Source organism: Pyrus communis, chromosome 7 (assembly GCF_041283825.1).
Source record: "Pyrus communis isolate YQ-2024b chromosome 7, ASM4128382v1, whole genome shotgun sequence".
NCBI lineage: Eukaryota > Viridiplantae > Streptophyta > Magnoliopsida > Rosales > Rosaceae > Pyrus > Pyrus communis.
The window spans coordinates 10144826-10165024 of NC_142571.1; positions in this window are offsets into that span (position 1 = coordinate 10144826).

Consider the following 20199-nt stretch of genomic DNA (forward strand, 5'->3'; position numbering starts at 1 on the left):
CAACTTATGAATTCATTGTAATATCAGATCTTCGTTAAGTTTTCTGTTAATTTTACTGTTAAGTGATGGCCTTTCATATGCGGGTCTACTCCTCACCCAACTGAAACTAAAAATTAATTAAATAATAATAAGCTAAGATTTTTTAATCAAAAAAGAAAAACATTAAAAAACCCTCCTCTCTCCTCACATCCTCCCTCTTCTTTCTCATTTCTCCCTTGTCTACTCCGCGGTCAAGGCTTGAAAGATCAACGAGGGAGCTCTGGAATGCGCCGTGTGCTTGAGCGAGTTCGACGACTTCGAAATGTTGCATTTGCTTCCCAAATCCAACCACGTCTTCCATCTAGATTGCATCTAACACCTGGCTCGCACTTTACAGGCCACTCGTTGATCCAACCCAGATTGGAGACAAAGCGATACATGTTGAGACTGCTGAAGGAGGGGAGGAGGCTATTGGTTTTGGCGGCAGCAAAAGGAACCCATGCCTGTTGGACCACCTCTGGGAGCCATACGATTTCTACAAGCCAATCCACCACCACAACCCAGCGAGGCAGCAGCAGGGCCATCCCTGAGATTTCAGGACCATGTGTGAAAGTGAATTGGAGCCTTAAGAAGTGCTAAGAATTTAATTTATTTTTTTGTCCAAAAAAATAAATTTAGTTTTCAATTGAACTTCTATAAATTCTAAAAACACAAACAAATTTAACAAATCAACAAGTGGAAAGATAACGTATTGTTTTACTTTAATTATTTAGAGGGTTAGGATTTGAATATTTATGTTATTATGTGGAATTTTTATATTATTTTGTGGAAACTTATGCATTTAATAAAAATAAAGTTAAAAAAATGATGGAGACGAGGTTCAAACCCATCATCTAGGCCAATGTAAAGAAGCAATAATACCACTTGCACTAAGGTTCAAGTTTGTAATATTCTACACATACTACTATATATACGTATATGCATGCAAAATTGAAAAATCGGAAACCCTTGCGATTTGAAAGCCCTGTACGGTGGCACCACTTGCACCCTCTCAACGCCAGCTCTGAGCAGCAGAGTTTCAATTCTTGTCGCTGTTGACGTAAAAAAAAAAAAAGGAAAAAAAGGAAAAAAAAGGGAAAAAGAAGCGGTTCCTCCATTTCCCTGGACGTTCAAAAGAAGTTGGTGAAAAACTACCCACTTTCTCACCCCATCTCCCTGTCACCCTAATTCTATAAAAGGGGGATTGACTGCAAAAGCAAGGGAAAAATCGACAAAAAGAGGACAAGGAGAAGGGAGCAAAAAGCAAATAGGAAGCAATTGTCAGGAAGCAGAGACAGACGGCAAGCAAGAGAATTGAAAGAGTCCAGAAGATAAGAATCTTCACTTAAAGTTATTTAATTCTTTCTTCGGAACTTGGCAGGTGGATATTTTATATTTCTCTTCCCCAAAATAAGAAGAGAAAAGGTTGGGCTCTGCAAATCCTTCTCGGCAACTCCTCCTTCCTCGTCAAACTTCCAAGGACTCTGCTTCCCTCTCTTTTCTCAACAAAAAATGGAGCAAGACTGAAGGAAGGCTTCCTCGCTTCTCCCATCACAACACCATCATTTGCGATTTCAAACCAAAGTATAAAGCCGTAGGCCTCTGGATGTTCGCAATTGAAGGAAGGTTGAAACCTCCCCACTTTCCCTAATCGTTGCGTCATCGGTCACAAGCAGCGGAAGACAGCCGCCGAAGACCTCTGCCCACCTTCTTTTCTACCGACAGCAGCAAAGGGATCATCACCGTCAACCACCGCAGCTACAAAGCTTCGTGGGATTCCGATGCCCACCTCTCTCTGCCCTGCAAGAGCGCCGCAGAGATTTATTGCAAACCCAATTGCCCCGTTGGTGAAGGCCTACGAGGAGTGTTTTGTGCCTATTAACATGGTATCCGACTTCTCCACCGATGAAGATATTTGCAGCACCGTCACCGACACCCAAACCGACTTCCCACCTCTTGGGTGTCCAAAGATGTTTTTGACATCTCTCTCTCTCTCTTCAGAGATGCAACGGAGAAGAAACCATCACCCTTCACATTTGAACAAGTGGAGAAGAAGAACCCACCGTGCCCAGCTATGGTCCTGAAGCTCGCCGATCGACAATACAAGGATGGTTTCGAACAATGGCAACAAGCAGCATGTCTCTGCAGCCAAGTACAGGACTGCACTAATGCGCAAAGTCCACCTGAAATGGTGCCTCTACTCTACGGAGAAGAAGAAGACCATTGGTTACTGATGAAGGAGGCGCATCTGCTTTTCGAGATATCGACGGAGAAGAAAATTAATTGTAGAAATTACGGAAGGATCCCAGGGCCGGACAAACAAACTATGAGTCGATGCTATCTCAAAAACTATTGAAGACCCAACAGGTAGCCGTGCACCAAGCCACTTCAGCACTCTCAGTCCGGCATAAATCTTGCACCAGTAACAAGAAAAGAAGGCCTCCAGTTCAGTCGACTGGTCGTGGTCGTCTTCAAAAGCCCTTGTGTTCTGTCCTCTGCGTCAAAATATGCAGATAGGTACCAAAGCATGGGGCTGCCGTGTACGGTTCTCCCGCCTAGAGGAAAATGATATGTTTGGAAAGACTTAAACAAGAGGCCAATGTTCTCAAAATCGTATTTCAATTAAGATTAAAATCCTACAAAATCCGAAGGCAACAGGAAAGGAAGAAAATAAAAGCTCCTCCAAAACTTGGAATGCCATTCACGTAGGCATTATGAACTTGGGCCCCATTAATTGAATATGGTGCATGAAACAAGCATGGCAAAATGGCAAGGGTTTCAAGACAAAGGAAAAGAAAGAAAGGGTGCTTGTCGATGCAAATTTCCGCCGTCTTCAGTCTTGACGAAAATGCACCTGCAAAACAATCAACACATTTGATCAAAGACTTAAGCCTCACGCGCCCATGAGGTGAGGGGGGTTGAGCCAATGGATCTTCGATGCCTAAGTCAGTTTCTCTGAGAAGGTAGAGTGTTTAGGGCTTTTTATGGGTAGCAAAAGTTCTGAATATTTGGTAGAATATAGGGTATTTATAGGGATAAGGACGTCCATAGTGTTAGGGTTTTACCCTACACATGGCAACATCTTATTGGCCAAGGTGTTTATGGAGAAATATTCTCAAGATATTAAATAGGAAATAATATCTTGAGATAATGGTGCAATTATCCTTAATTTATTTAAATTGGGATTACTTACTTGATTGAAGTCAATCTTCAATTGGGAATGTACTAAAAATAGGATTTGAATAATTAATCCTTATCTTTAATGCTTTGACTTTTCCTTGCCAATGGCAGGTTAGCCGTGGGCAGTTGTATTCAGTTGCTAGGACCTTCAGGGGTGTGAGCTGCACGTGGGAGCAGCTGAGAAGCCTGCCTATATATTGAGGACAATCTTGTCTTTCTTGAGAAAAAGTCCATGTGTCGCCTCTAGAATTTTTGGGATTATTTTAGGCTCCACAAATGCCCCCACACCTACTGGACTGCACGTAGGAAAAGGATAGTAGGTGTAGGAATCCCAAGCTGCTTAGGCTTGTAGAATTGTTTCCCAATTTGAACTTGATCTTCTTTCTTGATTTGGAGATAGACTTCTTCTAGGAAAAGGAAACCAATTGCCCCCAATACCTATTTAATTCTACCTTAGACAGAGGATTAAATAAATTTGGAGAGCAATCATTATTCCAACAAGGAAGGGAAGCCAGAGGAAATTTTTTCTTCCCCTTCCCCTAGCGTTAGCCTTCTCTTGCCCTTGCAAAGATTCGTCTCTCATTGTTGTTCTTCTTCTCCGTGCCACACCAAGGTAAGAAAAATTTAAATTTTCTTCTGTTTGAATTTTTTGGGAGTCTTGGGACTTGAAAAATTGGCTCGGCGAGGGTCGAGGAGGTGAAAAAAGCGTGGCAGGGATGTCACGGTGCAATTAATGGTAGGCCAGGGCGAGCCGTAAGGCTCTAGCTTATTTAGGTGACCTCGGCACGGGTCAATCATGGTGGAGCAGACTTAGGTCTGCTATGGTAGGCGAAAGAGAGGAATACTGGGCCGAGAGGCCTTAGGCCTCGTTGGGTGTAGCGGAGAGGGTGAGAGGCGTGGCCACTCATCCCTCTCTCTGTTGGACTGAGCAGTGGGCCACGAGGCCTATTGGGCATGGGCTTGTGAAATTATAAGGTAAGAGAATAGAAGAGACCGACTCGAGCCACCTATCGAGCCTTGGTGGCTTGGTTGTAAGGCATTGGCCTGTTTCTTGGGGCGCTTGGCACGCAAAAGAGAAGGGGAGAAGAGGTGTAGGCCTCCCCCCGAGTTGGGCTGAGCTGCTTGCAAGGAAATGTAAAGGCTGTGAGGCCTAGTACAAGGGGGTTGGGCTTGTGGTCTTTATATATATATATATATATATATAATTTTTTTTTATTCTTTTCTCGCGAGCTACATTCTAAATATTTTTCCTTGTGCTTTTTGCAGAGACTTTGAGATTTTTTCCTTCAACCGTAAAAGTGACGAATATCCTCTACCTTTGTACTGTCAAGGTGGTTTTTCCGGCAAAGTGGGCTATTTCAAGGCTGCGCATGTCAAGATCAATTCCAACGACTTGTTTCAGGATTTTTTTTAGGCATACAAGCATGCAATTCCGTTGGGGGTTCACGTCAAACAGGTGAAAGATGATAAGGCCATAAACCATGCGGTGAGGGCGCCACTGCTAGGAAAGGGGCCATCAAATTCCATTCTTATTACTTCGTGTTAAGATTTTCTTTTCCCATGCCGCATCTTTTCCAAGAGGTGACCTGCTCCTTGAAATACACACATGCTCAGTGTTCCCCAAATGTAGTTCATGCAATGGTAGGATGCTTAAACTTGAGTACGTTCTTTGATCTTGGCTTGACCATAAATGAGTTCTAGTACTTTTTCAAGATTGGCCACAAGGAAGGTGTAGGGCAGCTGAGGTCTCGCCATAACCTGCTTGATGGTTCTTGCAAATGTGATCATGAGTGGGCAAGAAACACCTTGGAGGTGAGCGAGGAGTGGGAGTCTGACTATTCTCCTGAGCTGCGTGTCCTGACTACCTTTATTAGTGGTAAGTGAACTACTTCATTCTTGTCCTGCTTGAATTGTTGTCGAGTTGCTCCATGACTTCAATTTATTAATCGTCTTTCTCACTTTGTGTAGATTAAGAGTTTGGCTCAACCCCAAAGACTTCGGCAAATATGAAGAAAGTGCACAATGCCTTGGGCATTTTTACTGAGTACAGTGAGTGGCGCTAACTGCTCAACCATTTTCGTCAGGAAAAAGATGGGCCGCCTCCAAAGGAAGAGATAAAACGGATAAAGGACAAGGTGTTGTTGTAGAGTTTACTGCCAATGAAGGTGGAAAGAAGAGATCTTTCTCACCTGCTTACAAGCCTTCAACCGAGAAGAAGCCAATGACTTATTATGCTACTCGTGGAAGCTCGTCTACTACTGAGAAGCTTGCCATTGATCTAACTTCCCCCAAAGGGGAGAAGAAAACTGTGGAGCCTGAGTCTGTAAAACCTGCTACTTCAAAGATGACCACATCCATTACTGAGAGGCTTACCCAGCAGAAAGGTTTGGTGGTACCCCTGGTGTCCATGTTTGTATCAAAGCGTCTGTCGGGAGCTAAGTCTGGTTTGACTTCTGAAAGGCTTGCTGTTATAAAGAATGAAAATGTGGATTCTGCTGCTAAGGTGGCACCTAAGCCTGTTTTTCTTTCTGCTGTGATTGAATCATTTACTAAGAAAGGGAAATCTGCTCGCACAGACAGTTGTGAGATATTCACCGAGTCTGGAGCCAGTGAGTTTCTTGAGGTTTGTGCACTGTTGAAGGCTGACCTGCTTGAGGACGTTGATGCATGTGCTAAGTTTGTTGACAGTGTCAGGAAAGTTGTCATCCGCTCAGATTCTATACGTGTTGATCAGGATGTTGTCAAATGTGCTAAGGATGCTGAAGTGGGGTTGATTGCTCAACTTTGCTTAGCTGTTGAAAAATTGAAAAGCTCGAATCTGAACTCGCCATTTTGAAAGGGTTTGATGTATTTGCCCCTACTTCTGTGTAGTTAGAGATCGCTCATCAAGAGGTCGTCGACTTGAAGACTAGGCTTAATACGACTCAGGTAATGCTGGAAGCTGCAGAGAATGAAGTTAGTCGTGTTTCTCCAATGGTCAATGACCTTGAGCTTGTTAATTCGGAGGTACAATCTGCTTATTTTGCCAAGGACAAGGAGCTTATCTTCATGCATACTAAAGTGTCTCATCTGAAGGAGGTTGCCAGTAAGCTTAAGTCCAAGGAAGTGGATCTGCAAGGTACGCTGTCTGCTAGCGAGAACCTGAGAAAGGAACTAGATGAGTTGCAGGGTGCTTACACTGGGCTTATTGAGGAGAATGTGCAGCTGAAGAATGAGAAAGCTGGTCACGAAGTGGCGCTTGCTTCTTGTTAGGCCGATTTCTACAAGCTTGGCTATGTAGATCATCTTCAGGTCAGGGTGTCAGATTATGATTTTTCCGAGAAGGACTTCGAGACTTTTGCCATTTCCCTAGTTGATCTGCTTGATTTCTCATCTAAGGCTGCCTTTGGTGAAGCAACTAAGGGTCAGGCAGTCCAGGTAGGGGAGCTGAGGATGAGCTGATGAAAACTTTGGTTGCTAGAAGTGGTGCAGCTGCTGAAGGCGTGGTAGTCGAGGAACCAATGGTTGCGCAGGCTACCAATGAGTAGTCTTTTTGCTTAGACTTAGGAATCTTTTTCTTTTCCCTTCTGTTCTACTTTATTTAAACTTTGTTGGCCTTGAAGCTGGTTTACCAATTTGTTAGAAGTTTAATAAACAGCTTTCCTTGTTTTGCCTCATCCTTCTGTTTCACCATGTTTTTATTTGTTTTTTTTTTTTTTTTTTGCAAAACTTTATCCTATGATAATGGGCCAGGTGAGCTACCTCAATGAAGCAACTGATCCCATGTAATCACTTACGTTTTAGCTTTGTCTTTGGGGCTTCTAAAGCTTTACCTGTAAGAGGAAAAAGTGCGAGATTTCTAACTTATAGAGTCGGCGGCCGAACTCGTTGCCTTCGTAGGAAGCAGGCGAGTTCGCATAGCTACTATAGTTATGAATCTCAACTTTGGATGGCTTCACAAGCTTTAGCCCTCCTGGGGCGTATTTCAAAATTTTTAACCTATAGGGCTGGTGGCTGGACATGAGCTTCTCGTTGAAAGCAAAGGAGTCCACGTAACCATTATGGTTGTATTTCGGCTTTGAGTGGCTTCTTAAGCCTTGGCCCTCCCAAGGCATATTGCAAAATTTTTAACCTATAGGGCTGACGGCTGGACATGTGCTTCTTGTAAAAAGCAGAGGAATCCACGTAGCCACTATGTTTGTATTTCAGCTTTGTCCCAACAAAACTTAAACCGTAGACCATCGACCGAAATTGCTGCTTTTAAGTAATCAAATGAGTTTGTATAGTCAAATCAGGTGTAAGTCTCGGCTTTCGAATTGCCTTGGGCTGCCAGCCGTCGAATCATCAGCCGCGCGTCTTACTTACAGAAGTAGATGACCTGCGTAACCAATTCAAGCGTCATCCCTGGCTTTTGGAGGCATTTTAGGCGTGACGTGTAGACAGAATCGCGCCTCAGAAGTCACATGCTTCTGAGTTGTAACTTGATTCCGCAAGTCGTTTAACTAGTATAGCAACACTTTAAAACCAAGCCACTTTCATGAAGACTTGCACGTCGAGGACGGACAAACTTGTCACACGTACTCTTCCATGAGCAAGTGTACTGCACTTAGCGTCTGTTCCGGTTAGAGACCCGGGATCATGTGAAATTGAATCCTTCAATTGGCTGAGTCTATTCTTGGGGAAGAACAATCTTAGCCAATTATGGGAATCGTCCAGCTCAGGTAGTCGCTGCATTCAGGGGAAATTGAGCAGTCGTACCAATCATCCACGTCTGGATATTCCGAATTAGTTTACCCTCTCCTTATTGGAAAGCACACGCCATGTCTGTAAGGCAAATGGCGTCTTCTGCTTGTCACAATGGTGGTCAAGGAATTAGTTTACCCTTTCGCTTTGAAGAGCTTACCCAAATGAGTGTCAGGGGAATTAGTTTACCCTACCGCGCTGAAGAGCTTACCCAAATGGGTGTCGGGAGAATTAGTTTACCTTGTCGCGTTGGAAAGCTCACACTATGTTTGTAGAGCAGAGGGCGTTTTCTGTTTATCACAGGGTTTGTCAGTTTGTTTATGCATTCGATCCATGCTTGTGAATAATTCCTTCATTGAGAATAAAGGCTTTTATTAACTTTGCTAGTAGGCAGTAATGGCATAACAGCTGATAATCCTCAGCATGCGAGGTTTTGTTCATTAAGCTGCTTGAGTCTTTGAACTTTTTTCATCCTGAAGGGGGTCCAAGGAATGGTGGAAGGTCACATGTAGTACTTCCTCAAGTTGTAGGCATTCTACTGCTTGTTGATTTCTTTGTTGCTCATGGTAGTGAAGGTATAGCTGCATTTTCCGCCTACTTGGCTGATTTTGTACGAACCTTCCCAAATGAGAGCCATCTTTTGGAGCCTTCCCGTCAGGTAGTGATGAAAGCCCTTCTGAGGACTAAGTACTGGTTTGGTAATGAGATGATTTTAAAAAATGTGGGTATAAAAAAAGCTAAGCTTAAAAAAATGTTTGGTAAACACTTAAAAATAACTTATTTTCATTGTTTTGGGTGAAAAAAAAAGCTGAAAATGTGAAGCAGCAAAAATGAGTTTATTCTCACAACACATTAGAAGCATTTTTCTTTAAAAGTATAGCAATACCAAACCAGCCATAAGTCTTCTAGCTAGAATTGCCAGATTTTCACCCTCTTGTTGTAACTGGAAAGAAACTGTTGCTGATAGGCCGCAGTGTGGGTGATAACCTTCTCGCGCTCTTCCTCTGCCAGGTCTAAGTTTATGGCCATCTCCTTTTCATTCTGCTTGAAATTCGGCAGTATAGTGCTAATGCTTGGCACTACGACATTGGGAAGAATGATCGCCTTAGAACCATATGCCAGGGAGAATGGAGTTTCGCCGATTGCTCATCTTTTGGTGGTGCGATATGCCCATAAAACACCAGGGGAGCTTGTCTGGCCACTTGCTTTTCTTGCATGAGAAGGTTTTCTTAAGGTAGTCAATGATGGTCTTGTTAGATGCCTCGGCCTGCTCGTTGCCCTGCGGGTACCGGTAGACCTAGCATTGGTGTTGTATTTCTTGTGTTCGTGTTGTTTTCATGTCATACCTGATATCTTAACGGGTCGTGTCGTGTAACACTCATTAAAATAAACGGGTAAAATAACCCAACCCGAAATCGACCCGATAATATTAACAAGTAATATGACCCGACCCATTACCCGTTAAGGAAAATATATTTTAAACCAATAAATAATCAAATGAAAGATATAATACTAAATAAGTATATACATACCATATTATCACATTGAAAATATAAAAATGCATTTGCCTTTCGAGTATTACATATTTAGATACCCAAAATAAGAGTATAATAAAAAAATAAAAAAAAACATTAGAACATTACAAAATATCAAATGTTCAAAAAATTTGCAAAATTAAGGGAGTTATGTTTCAAGGTTTGGAACCTTGCACATTTTCTTACTATCAAACTCTTCAATTTTCATCAATCATCATGAGAAACGGTATTAGAATTTTGGCTTGATATATTGTCTTCAAGAGTTATATTGATGATATTTTCAGTGAGGCTTTCTACATTAGCACTCTTTTCTCATTTATCCTATGGTTATTGTTTAAGTAAAGTCTTTAATAGTTTTTTAATTAATGTAGAAGTGTGAAAAATATAGAAAAAAATATATAAACGCTCGTGATGACAAACTTTACAACTTTCGTGTAGGGCTTAACTTTGAAATGTGCCACTATAATCATATAAATCATATATCAAAATTTAACTGTCGATTGTTGTTTACATTTATGCTTCATTTTTCTCACCAAATTTTGTTTTTTCAGATTTTGTTTTTTGAAAACATGATCTATTAGAGGATACAGGAAAAGGAACGGTTTGGATCGTTGATATTATGTTCAGAGTTTTACCGTTAGTGAAAATATTGCTTGGTATTTATAAAGTCTCTACAAACTATATAACATTTACTCATATTTCAATTAACCGTAAATATCGGGAAGTGATATCAAAGATCCAAACCGTTCATCTTCCTACATCCCCCAGAAGATCATGTTTTCAAAAAAGAAAATTTTAAAAATGAAATTCAATATAAAGATAAAGCCTAAACGATAATCGACGGTTAAATACAAATTTAAGGTTTATGGATTATAGTGTCGGATTTTGAAGTTGACCCCTTCATGAAAGTTGTAAAGTTTGTCACTATGAGTGATTGTGTGTGTGTGTGTATATATATATATTACATTTCTTACACTTCTACAGTAATTATTATTAATTTTATTACTTTTACACTCAAATAAAAAAAATACTATTCATGATGGTTTGCAGGGTTTTAAAAATCTAAACGATAATGTAAATGTAACCATTGTCTACTCGTGGAGGAATGATGAATCACGAGTGTTTATATATTCTTTCACATTTTTCGTACTTGTAGGGATGTCTTATTGCCTATACTAATACTATACTTGATTTTAATTTTGGACAACATGTTAAGTAAAATTTATCCTATTAATGATAATAAGAAACTTTCATAATAAAAATAAATAAATGAATAAAATCTTAATTTTTTTTTTACTTATATAGAATAATAATACAAAAATATATATTTAATATAGAATATACCAATATATACTATATGGCTATTGTATTTTATAATAAATTTTTTAGTAATTAAACTTTAAAATTATAATTTATTTTTCTTAATGGGTTGAAACGGGTTACCCATGTGTTACCTGCGTGTATACCCGTTAAGAACCTGTTATTAACGAGTCACTCGATAATGACACGATTAGTTATCGTATTGGCCCGAAACCCGTTATTTTCGTGTTGTGTCACCGTGTCGTGTAAGAAACTGTCGAGTCTAGGTACCGGGGCGTGGACATGTGTTGCTTGATGCCATATTTTTCGAAGAACTTCGCTAAGTCTTTGCCCACGAACTGCGGACCATTGTCAGTGATGATGGAGTGTGGGATGCCGAAGTGGCAGATGATGTTCTTCCATATGAAGCGCTCTATATTCGTCTAGGTAGTTGTAGTCATGGGTTCGGCTTCGACCCATTTTGTGAAGTAATCGGTCGCCACGATCATCATGCATATGCCTTTAGTAGTAGGCGGCATTGGTCCTACTAGTTCAATTGCCCAGTGCATGAATGGCCAAGGGCTCGTCTACGGGTAGAGTTCGCCGGCAGGTAGTGTGGGCACAGGCTTGAAGCGCTGGCAGCTGTGGTACCTTTGTACATACTCCTTGGCATCTTAATGCATGGTTGGCCAGTAATAGCCATCGTTAAGAGCTTTTTACGCCAGGGAACGGCCTTTTGAGTGGTTTCCGCATACGTCTTCGTGGATTGAGCTAAGAACCTTCAGGTCATCAGGATGCGATAGGCAACAGAGATGTAATCCTGAAAATGATCTTCAAACGAGCATGCCGTTCCACATGTAGTAGCGTGCTGTCTTCATTTGAAGCTTCCTGGACTCTAGTCTGTCTACAAGGAGTGTTCCATTAACTATGTAGTCGATGAGGGGATCTTGCCGACTCGAGGTTATGCTGATATGTGCCACCTCAACTACTGGTTCCTCATTTATGCTTGCCTTTTCCAAATACTCGACTAGGATAGAGCGCCTAGGCTGATGGTCTAGTGCGGAGCCTAGGCTTGCTAGTGCGTCTGCATGGGCATTTTCTGCTCTTGGAACATGAGTGAGTGTGTACACCTGGAACGTCGCTAGCTGCTTTCGTACCTTTTCGAGGTATCGGGGCATCCTTGGATGCTTCGCTACATACTTTCCTGAGGTTTGGTTGGTGATCAGCTGGGAATCGGAATAGATTACGAGCTTCTGCATCGCTAAGTCTTTTGCCAATTGGAGACCTGCTAGTAGGGCTTCACACTTTGCCTCATTGTTTGAAGCCTTGAAGCTCAAAATGATTGCCTGCTCGAACATCGAACCGTCTAGGGCTGTAAGAACTAGGCTTGCCTTCGATCCTTGGTAATTGGACTATCCATCGACGTGCAAACACCATAAATCTCCTGCAGGTAGGGCTAGTGCGGCTACGGAGTGCTTAGCTGCCTCCGGGCAGCCTTCAGGCTGAGTTGCTACATTCTTCAAGCTTGGGGTGAATTCTGGTACGAAGTCTGCCAATGTATGGGCCTTTATTGTCGTTTGGGGTTGGTATGTTAGGTCGTATTGGTCGAGTTCCAATACCACTTCATCATTCGTTAAGAAGCGTCTGGACTATGCAAAACCGATCGCAGTGGGTACTGGGTCATGACGATGACCGAATACCCTTGAAAGTAATGTCTAAGCTTCTGAGCTAAAACAACTAGCGCCAAAATTAGTTTTTCAATCTTCGGATATCTGGTTTTCGCATCAAGGATAGCATTGGATGTATAAAATACAGGCTTTTGGACCCCCAGCTACTTCTAATATGAGAGCAGAGCTTACTGCTACTTCTGATACCATTAGATAGATGTATAGGTTCTCCACTGCTTCCGGCTTGGATAGTAATGGAGGTGATGTTAGGTACTACTTCAGGTCCTAAAATGTTTTATCGCACTCATCGTCCTATTTGTCCTTGTGCACTTTTTTGATTGCCTTGAAATAGGCCTTGCATTGGTCGGTAGATCACGAGCGGAAACGAGTGGTGATCCGACTTCACGGCGGTGGGGCTTTTCCTGCCGTACCATTGAGCCTTGAGGACCGTCATCGTGGGGCTACGCCCTCATCTCCACTCTGTGGTCCAAATCCTTGTACGTATAGGTTCCGTTCGTCGTAGTTTCTGAATTTCCTACCATTGTATCCTTTCTCCAGGAATTGATCAAGAAAATTTTCTAAGAAAAATTAATTGATACGACGTGTGAGAAATTCAACGTAATAGAAAATTCACAAAACAAATGCAAGAGGCTTTTTCAAGTATTTGAATCAATTCTTAATGAAAGCACCAATTTGTTGATGCAAATTTCTGCCGTCTTCAGTCTTGATGAAAATGCATTTGCAAAACAATCAACACATTTGATCAAAGACCTAAGCCTCACGCGCCCACGAGGTTGCCACCTGGGGGGGGGGGGTTAGGCCAATAAATCTCCGATGCCTAAGTCAATTTTTCTGAGATAGTAGAGTCTTTAAGGCTTTTTAGGGGTAGCAAAAGTTCTGAAAATTTGGTGGAATATGGGGTATTTATAGGGATAGGGCCAACCATAGTGTTAGGGTTTTACCCTACACATGCTGGCATCCTATTGGCCAAGGTATTTATGAAGAAATATTCTCAAGATGTTAAATAGGAAATAATATCTTGAGATAATGGTGTAATTATCCTTAATTGATTTAAATTGGGATTACTTACTTGATTGGAGTCAATCTTCAATTGCAAATGTATTAAAGATAGGATTTGGGTAATTAATCCTTATCTTTAATGCTTTGACTTTTCCTTGCCAAGGGCAGGTGAGCCGTAAGCAGTCGTATTCAGCTGATGAGACCTTTAAGGGTGTGAGCTACGCGTGGGAACATTTGAGAAGTCTGCCTATTTATTGAGGGCAATCTTGTCTTTCTTGAGAAAAAAATCCATGTATCGCCTCTAGGATTTTTGGGATTATTTTAGGCTCCACATTGCTCATCATGCGGGATTCTAAATCCCATAGAAAGCTATCCAAGAAACACTCGAGGCTCTTGCCGGCTCTCGCCTCTGTCGAGGATTGTCTCTATCACAGATGCAAGTAACAAGTAGCATCAAGACTATGGCTTTTATATCAATCTCACTTGTAGCAAAAAACCAGCAGGCATTATTCTCATGGATAAAATTAACATGAGAGCTGCTTCTTAAGAGTTCCACCAAAAGCCTTTTATGCTAGGACTTTGACACCATGTGAAGTCTTATCTGGACTTGGAAAATTCAAGTCTACAAGGGGAAAAAATGAGAAGTTTGCTGTAAACAGAGTTCTCAAATTAATTAGGATATCGCTCGAGTGGGACCCTTAAAGAAAATGCATCATAAGAAGTTGTGTAGATCAACCTTTTCCAAACTGTGTGAGATGAGTCTCATCACATGAAACATGCTTGAAACTTGCCCGTCACTAAATCAACAAGCATGATCACTCACTTGTGCCCAATTACAAGTATACCAGAGGAAGGAAGGTGTAGACAAAAAAGTATGGTGAATTAAATCCAACCATGGAAAACGGCTCAACAAAAAGAGAGGCTTAATGCACTAATCCAAATTCACTCTTCAAGTTTGATTGGTTATTTATCAAAAATACCCACCATATTTTATTTAATGGCACGAAGCCACGTCAAGATTCAAAAGGTATGAAGCTGTATCAAAAATCAATGGCATGAAGCCGCGTCAAATTTCAAATGGCACGAAGCCACTCCAAATGGCACAAAGCTGCTACAAATGGCATGAAGCCACAACAAATCCCAATGGCACGAAGCCGTATCAAATATTAAATGGCACAAGGCTGTAATAAGTCTCAAATGGCACAAAGCCACATTTTGCTCCAATGACTCAAAGTCCTCACCCACATGAGCTAAAACTGTACAAGGCATCAAATTCTCCTTGCATGCACGAGCTGAAATTGCACAAGACATCAAACCCCAACAAATACATAAAGAATTAAGAGTGAATTGATCCCTCAACGAGGGTACGTAGGCAATCCAGGGCTCGACCTAGGTGCAGTCGCAAATATCAAACACAAATCCCCAAGTTACGATTTATTCATATTGGAATTAAAGGGTTTTTCCTTTTAATGAAGGATTGTGATTAACAGATGCATAGTCTAGAATGGGTCGAACTCAAATTAATAAAACCCTTTTTGGAAAAATGAACGAGGGTGAAATTCTATCAAGTGAATTATTTGTTTACATAGTGATTTCGTGAAATTCTATCAGGTGAAATTCTATCAAGTGAAATTCTATCAAGTACATAATTTTTACTTAACAGTTGTTAGGCTTGAACACAAGATTCTCGAGTTGCACAGGTACAAACTCGCAGGAAATTAGAAACAAGAGACACCCAATTGGGCAACTGCGAAACCAATGGAAAAATGAAACAAATTGGTGATGGTTGAAACGGGGGGAGGTTGGATTGGTGATGGCTGAAATGGAGGGAGGCTGCAAAATCAAGACACCCAAGATCTAATGTATACATGTTCCTCCAAACTGAACTTGCAAATCATTGTGAATTTGGGAATGTTGCTACAAAATCAAGGATAGTTTTTTTTTTATTCCAATTATTTTAATTTTTTCTGACCAAAAAAATAAATCCTTAATTTTTTTATTTTTTCAGACCAAAGTCAATGGAGTAGACGAGGGAGGGACAAGGGAGAGATGAACAAGAGAAGAGGGAAAGTGAAGTGAGGAGAGAGGATGGTTTTTAATAAATTTTAGTATTTTGAGATTATAAAATATTAATTTATTAATATTTAATTAATTTTTAAATTCAGTTGGATGAAGAGTGGACTCCACACCTGCTGCGTCATCACTTAAAAATAAAGTTGAAAATTTAATAGAGATCTAACACTTCAACGGATTCATAAGTTGAGGCATGACATTGCAATGTTTAAAACATGAGGTACGTGATCAATGCAAGAGGACATAAAGATGTATACGGAAATCTATTCACCAAATAAACAAGAAGAATTTCGACAAAAAAAAAAAAAAAATCAAATAAAATAAAATAAACAAGAAGGATAAGATGAAAAAGCATATCACATGGAATTGGATATGCTCCAGACCTTAGTGTACGGAGCTTAAGGATCAACTAATCTGGACTGCACAAATTGAATTCAACGGTCTCCATTATTCATTTTCCTAACCCATCACACACAAACCAACAACTCTGATTTCTTTTACACACCAATAAGTGGCCCAAATAAATATATCCTTAGGTTCTGAACTCTAAGGTCTGAAGCGGATCCAATTTCATATCACATTTGGGTTTAAGTTCAACTGCAAGTCTCAATGTGCCCCCATTCGATGTAGGCTTGTCCTCTACCCAACCCAACTTATTATCATTGCATCCCATCATTCCATCAGTATACCTTTGTACTTTAATTGGGATAATTAAACAACTGCCTTTTGAAATCTCATCATATAGCTAATTAGGGATTATGATCCTCTTCAAATTCTCTTTATGAAGATCCTAAGGATTCTTATATTTTATTCGTTCATCATACATTGTGTGATTAAAAATTAAGGAAAACTAACCAAAAGAGCTTCAAAATTTTGAATTTTAACCAAAAACCATATACAAACTTTATTTAATGATAAGGACAAAAAATAAAAAATAATCCAACCCAACAGCACGTAAGCACGCGCCAACCAATTCAAATATCAAATCAAGTTGTAACTGTGAGCAGATAGAACTGATAAGAAGACTAACATGCAGTGCAAAATAAGTAGTGGGAGTAGTACAATGAATGATGAGATGGAATGGATGGATGAAATAAATTATTTTTAAAACACTTCATTGGGAAGGAAAACGTGAGAGTGAAGCTGCAATGACTCTTTTTTTCTTTTAGAGAGGGAGATAGAGAAATCTGTTTACGTACAGAAAGAAGGAAAAGAAAAGCAGTAATTTTCAACAGAAAATCAACGGTGCAAAAGCAGCACCCAAATTACTTTTTAAATATTTCATCAGGAAGGAAGGGAGAAAGTGTGTAAGGAAAAGAGATTGTGAGGGTAGAGCCAACCAAATCCTTTCAAACTGACATCAACAAACTCCAAAAAATTTTAAAAAGAGAGAGAAATTTGAGATTAAAAAATACATTGCTGACATCAATACATGACGGTAATTTGTAAGGAAATAGTTTATAAATAGTGATAGTGCTAGTGTTCGATTTTAAGAAATAGTCAGTATTTAGTTTACGAAATAGTTAGCTTTTTGTTTAAGAAATAGTCAGTGCTTAGTTTACGAAATAGTGACAGTACTAGTTTACAAAATAGTGATAATACTAGTGTTTGGCTTGAAAAATAGTCAGTGCTTAGTTTACGAAAATAGTGATAGTACTATTACTTGGTTTTAAAATATATAGTCTATTTTATTCGGCTTAAGAAATAGTCAGTGTTTAGTTTACGTATGACATCCCATATCGCCCAGGGGAGTGATCCTTATATGTATATTCCTATCTCTACCTAGCACGAGGCCTTTTGGGAGCTCACTGGCTTCGGGTTCCATGGGAACTTCGAAGTTAAGCGAGTAGCACGCAAGAGCATTCCTAGGATGGGTGACCCACCGGGAAGTTCTCGTGTGAGTTCCCAGAAACAAAACCATGAGGGCGTGGTCGGGGCCCAAAACGGACAATATCGTGCTATGGTGGTGGAATGAGCCCGGGAAATGATCCGCCCCGGGCCGGGATGTGACAATTTGCTCTGATACCAAATTGTCACATCCCGATCCAAGCGGGACCACTTAATGGGTCCGACTCCACTACCGTAGCACGATATTGTCTGCTTTGGGCTTACCATTCCCTCACGGTTTTATTTTTAGGAACTCACGAGTAACTTCCCAGTGGGTCACCCATCATAGGATTGCTCTAGCCCCCTTCTCGCTTAACTTCGGAGTTCCAACGGAACCCGAAGCTAGTGAGCTCCCAAAAAGCCTTGTGCTAGGTAGGGATGAGAATATACATTTAAGGATCACTCCCCTGGGCGATGTGGGATGTCACAATCCACCCCCCTTAAGGGCCCGACGTCCTCATTGGCACACCACGACTAGGGTTAGGCTTTGATACCAAATGTCACATCCCGGCCTGGGGCGGATCACTTCCTCGACCCGCTCCACCACCATAGCACGATATTGTCCGCTTTGGGCCCCGACCACGCCCTCATGGTTTTGTTTTTGGGAACTCACGAGCAATTTCCCAGTGGGTCACCCATCATGGGATTGCTCTAGCCCCTTTCTCGCTTAACTTCGGAGTTCCTAGGATGAAAATATACATATAAGGATCACTCCCCTAGGCGATGTGGGATGTCACACAATCCACCCATCTTAGGAATGCTCTCGCGCGCTACTCACTTAACTTCAAAGTCCCCATGGAACCCGAAGCCAGTGAGCTCCCAAAAGGCCTCGTGCTAGGTAGAGATTGGAATATACATATAAGGATCACTCCCCTGGGCGATGTGGGATGTCACATTATGAAATAGTAATAGTACTAGCGTTTAGTTTAAGAAATAGTCAGTATTCAGTTTACGAAATAGTCAGTGTTTAGTTTAAGAAGTAATGATAGTATTAGTGTTCCGTTTAAGATATAGTTAGTGTTTAGTTTAAGAAATACTATTCAGTTTAAGAAGTAGTCAATATTTAGTTTACAAAATAATGTTTGGTTTAAGAAGTAGTCAATATTCAGTTTAAGAAATAATGTTCAGTTTAAGAAGTAGTCAATGTTCTGTTTAAGAAATAGTCACAGTATTAATGTTCATAAAACAAAATAATGAAAATTTTCTTTATTTTTGATTTTGTAATATTATTACTTAGTTTGTTCTAAAACAATTGAAAGAATAATCAAATAAACAAATAATAAAATAAAAATAAAATGTTTATGGAGAGAGGTGAAAGGAGAGATAAGAGTGGGGAGAGGTGAAAAAAAAGAAAAAACAAAAAAAAAAAAAGGAGAAAAAATTGATGTGGATGGGTGAGGTGAAAGGAGAGAAAAAAAATGCGTGAACACACGAAAGAGGGAGAGAGAGAAAGAGGTTGCACAGTTAAGTGAGGAAGAGAGTGTGATCGCGCGTTAGTACATATATATATATATATATTTTTTTTTTTTCCTGTTTTGTTGTTATGTAAAACTTTTGTCATTTTTATTAAAATTTGAGTCATTTTTATTAAAGTTTAAGCCTTTTTTATTAAATAAAGTTAGTATATGGTTTTTGGTTAATTAAAAGTTTTGAGAAGCCATTTTCATTAAAGTTCTCTAAAAATTAAACACAAACAGTACCTAATGAAAGCTAACAGCACGATATACGATGAACGGATAAAATGTAAGGATCCGAAAAGAATCCTCATTTGCTAATTAGCTCATTCATTTCTAATCTAGCTTTTTTGGTGTTGAGTTTTTCCTTTGAAGATCAATGCATGACATTCCGTCAAGTTACGTTAAAGAACACACACGAAGGTTAAAACAAAAATAAAAAATATATTTTTTTTTCATTAAAAGGGGATCAGCTGATGGTTTTGTCAAGGCAGTCCACTTTTTCGGAGATCAAGAAGACTCACATAAGTATTTCAATCTTTTCCTGACCACCATTGTGTGATACGAGCCTGAAATTCGTCTTAATTAAAATAGTTGAACACGGTAAAAATAGTGATTAAAAGGGTAAACAAATCCAACTAAGGTTACAACAAATGTAGGAAAAAAATGTCAAGTCATGTTTGCTTCCTTCAACACCAATTCAACGAAACTTGTTAAGTAACTAACAAAAACAGACTCATGTACCAAATTGGTATAACACCTGTACCAAAAGAAGAGATTGATCATTTCCTCGTAGATTTAAATGACACAAATTAACAAGTGGTTATTTATTACAGTGGTGGAAATGTATTGAGTCATTGCATGACAGCATGGGTTAAAATCTAGTTAGTAGTTAATCTAACATCTAATCCAACAAATTTATGACAAAAAGAAATAAAAAAGCACAAATTATTTCTTATTTCCATTGTCTAAAAATCAGGTATAGATATCCTAATTCAGACACTGACCACAAAAAAAAGAAGAAAAAGACCATTTTCACACCCCATTACCTTTTGAGAAACCAAAAAAAGCAATAGAAGGAATACGTAAAAGTCAAACCAAATCCTATTGGGTACTCCCCAATTTTTTTAAAGGGTAAATTACTTCCAAAATTATTATTATAATTTAAAACGACTCCTTGAATAATTTATTTGAAAATAAATTTCTTGAACTATTTGAAATCAGGTAATTAATTCCTCACCATTATATTTGATGAAATTTTATTCATTTTGTGGTCAAATGCTGGCAGGACTTTACCTTTAAGAGTGAATAATGTGTTGATCATGTGCTAGTAAGCAAAGTGGA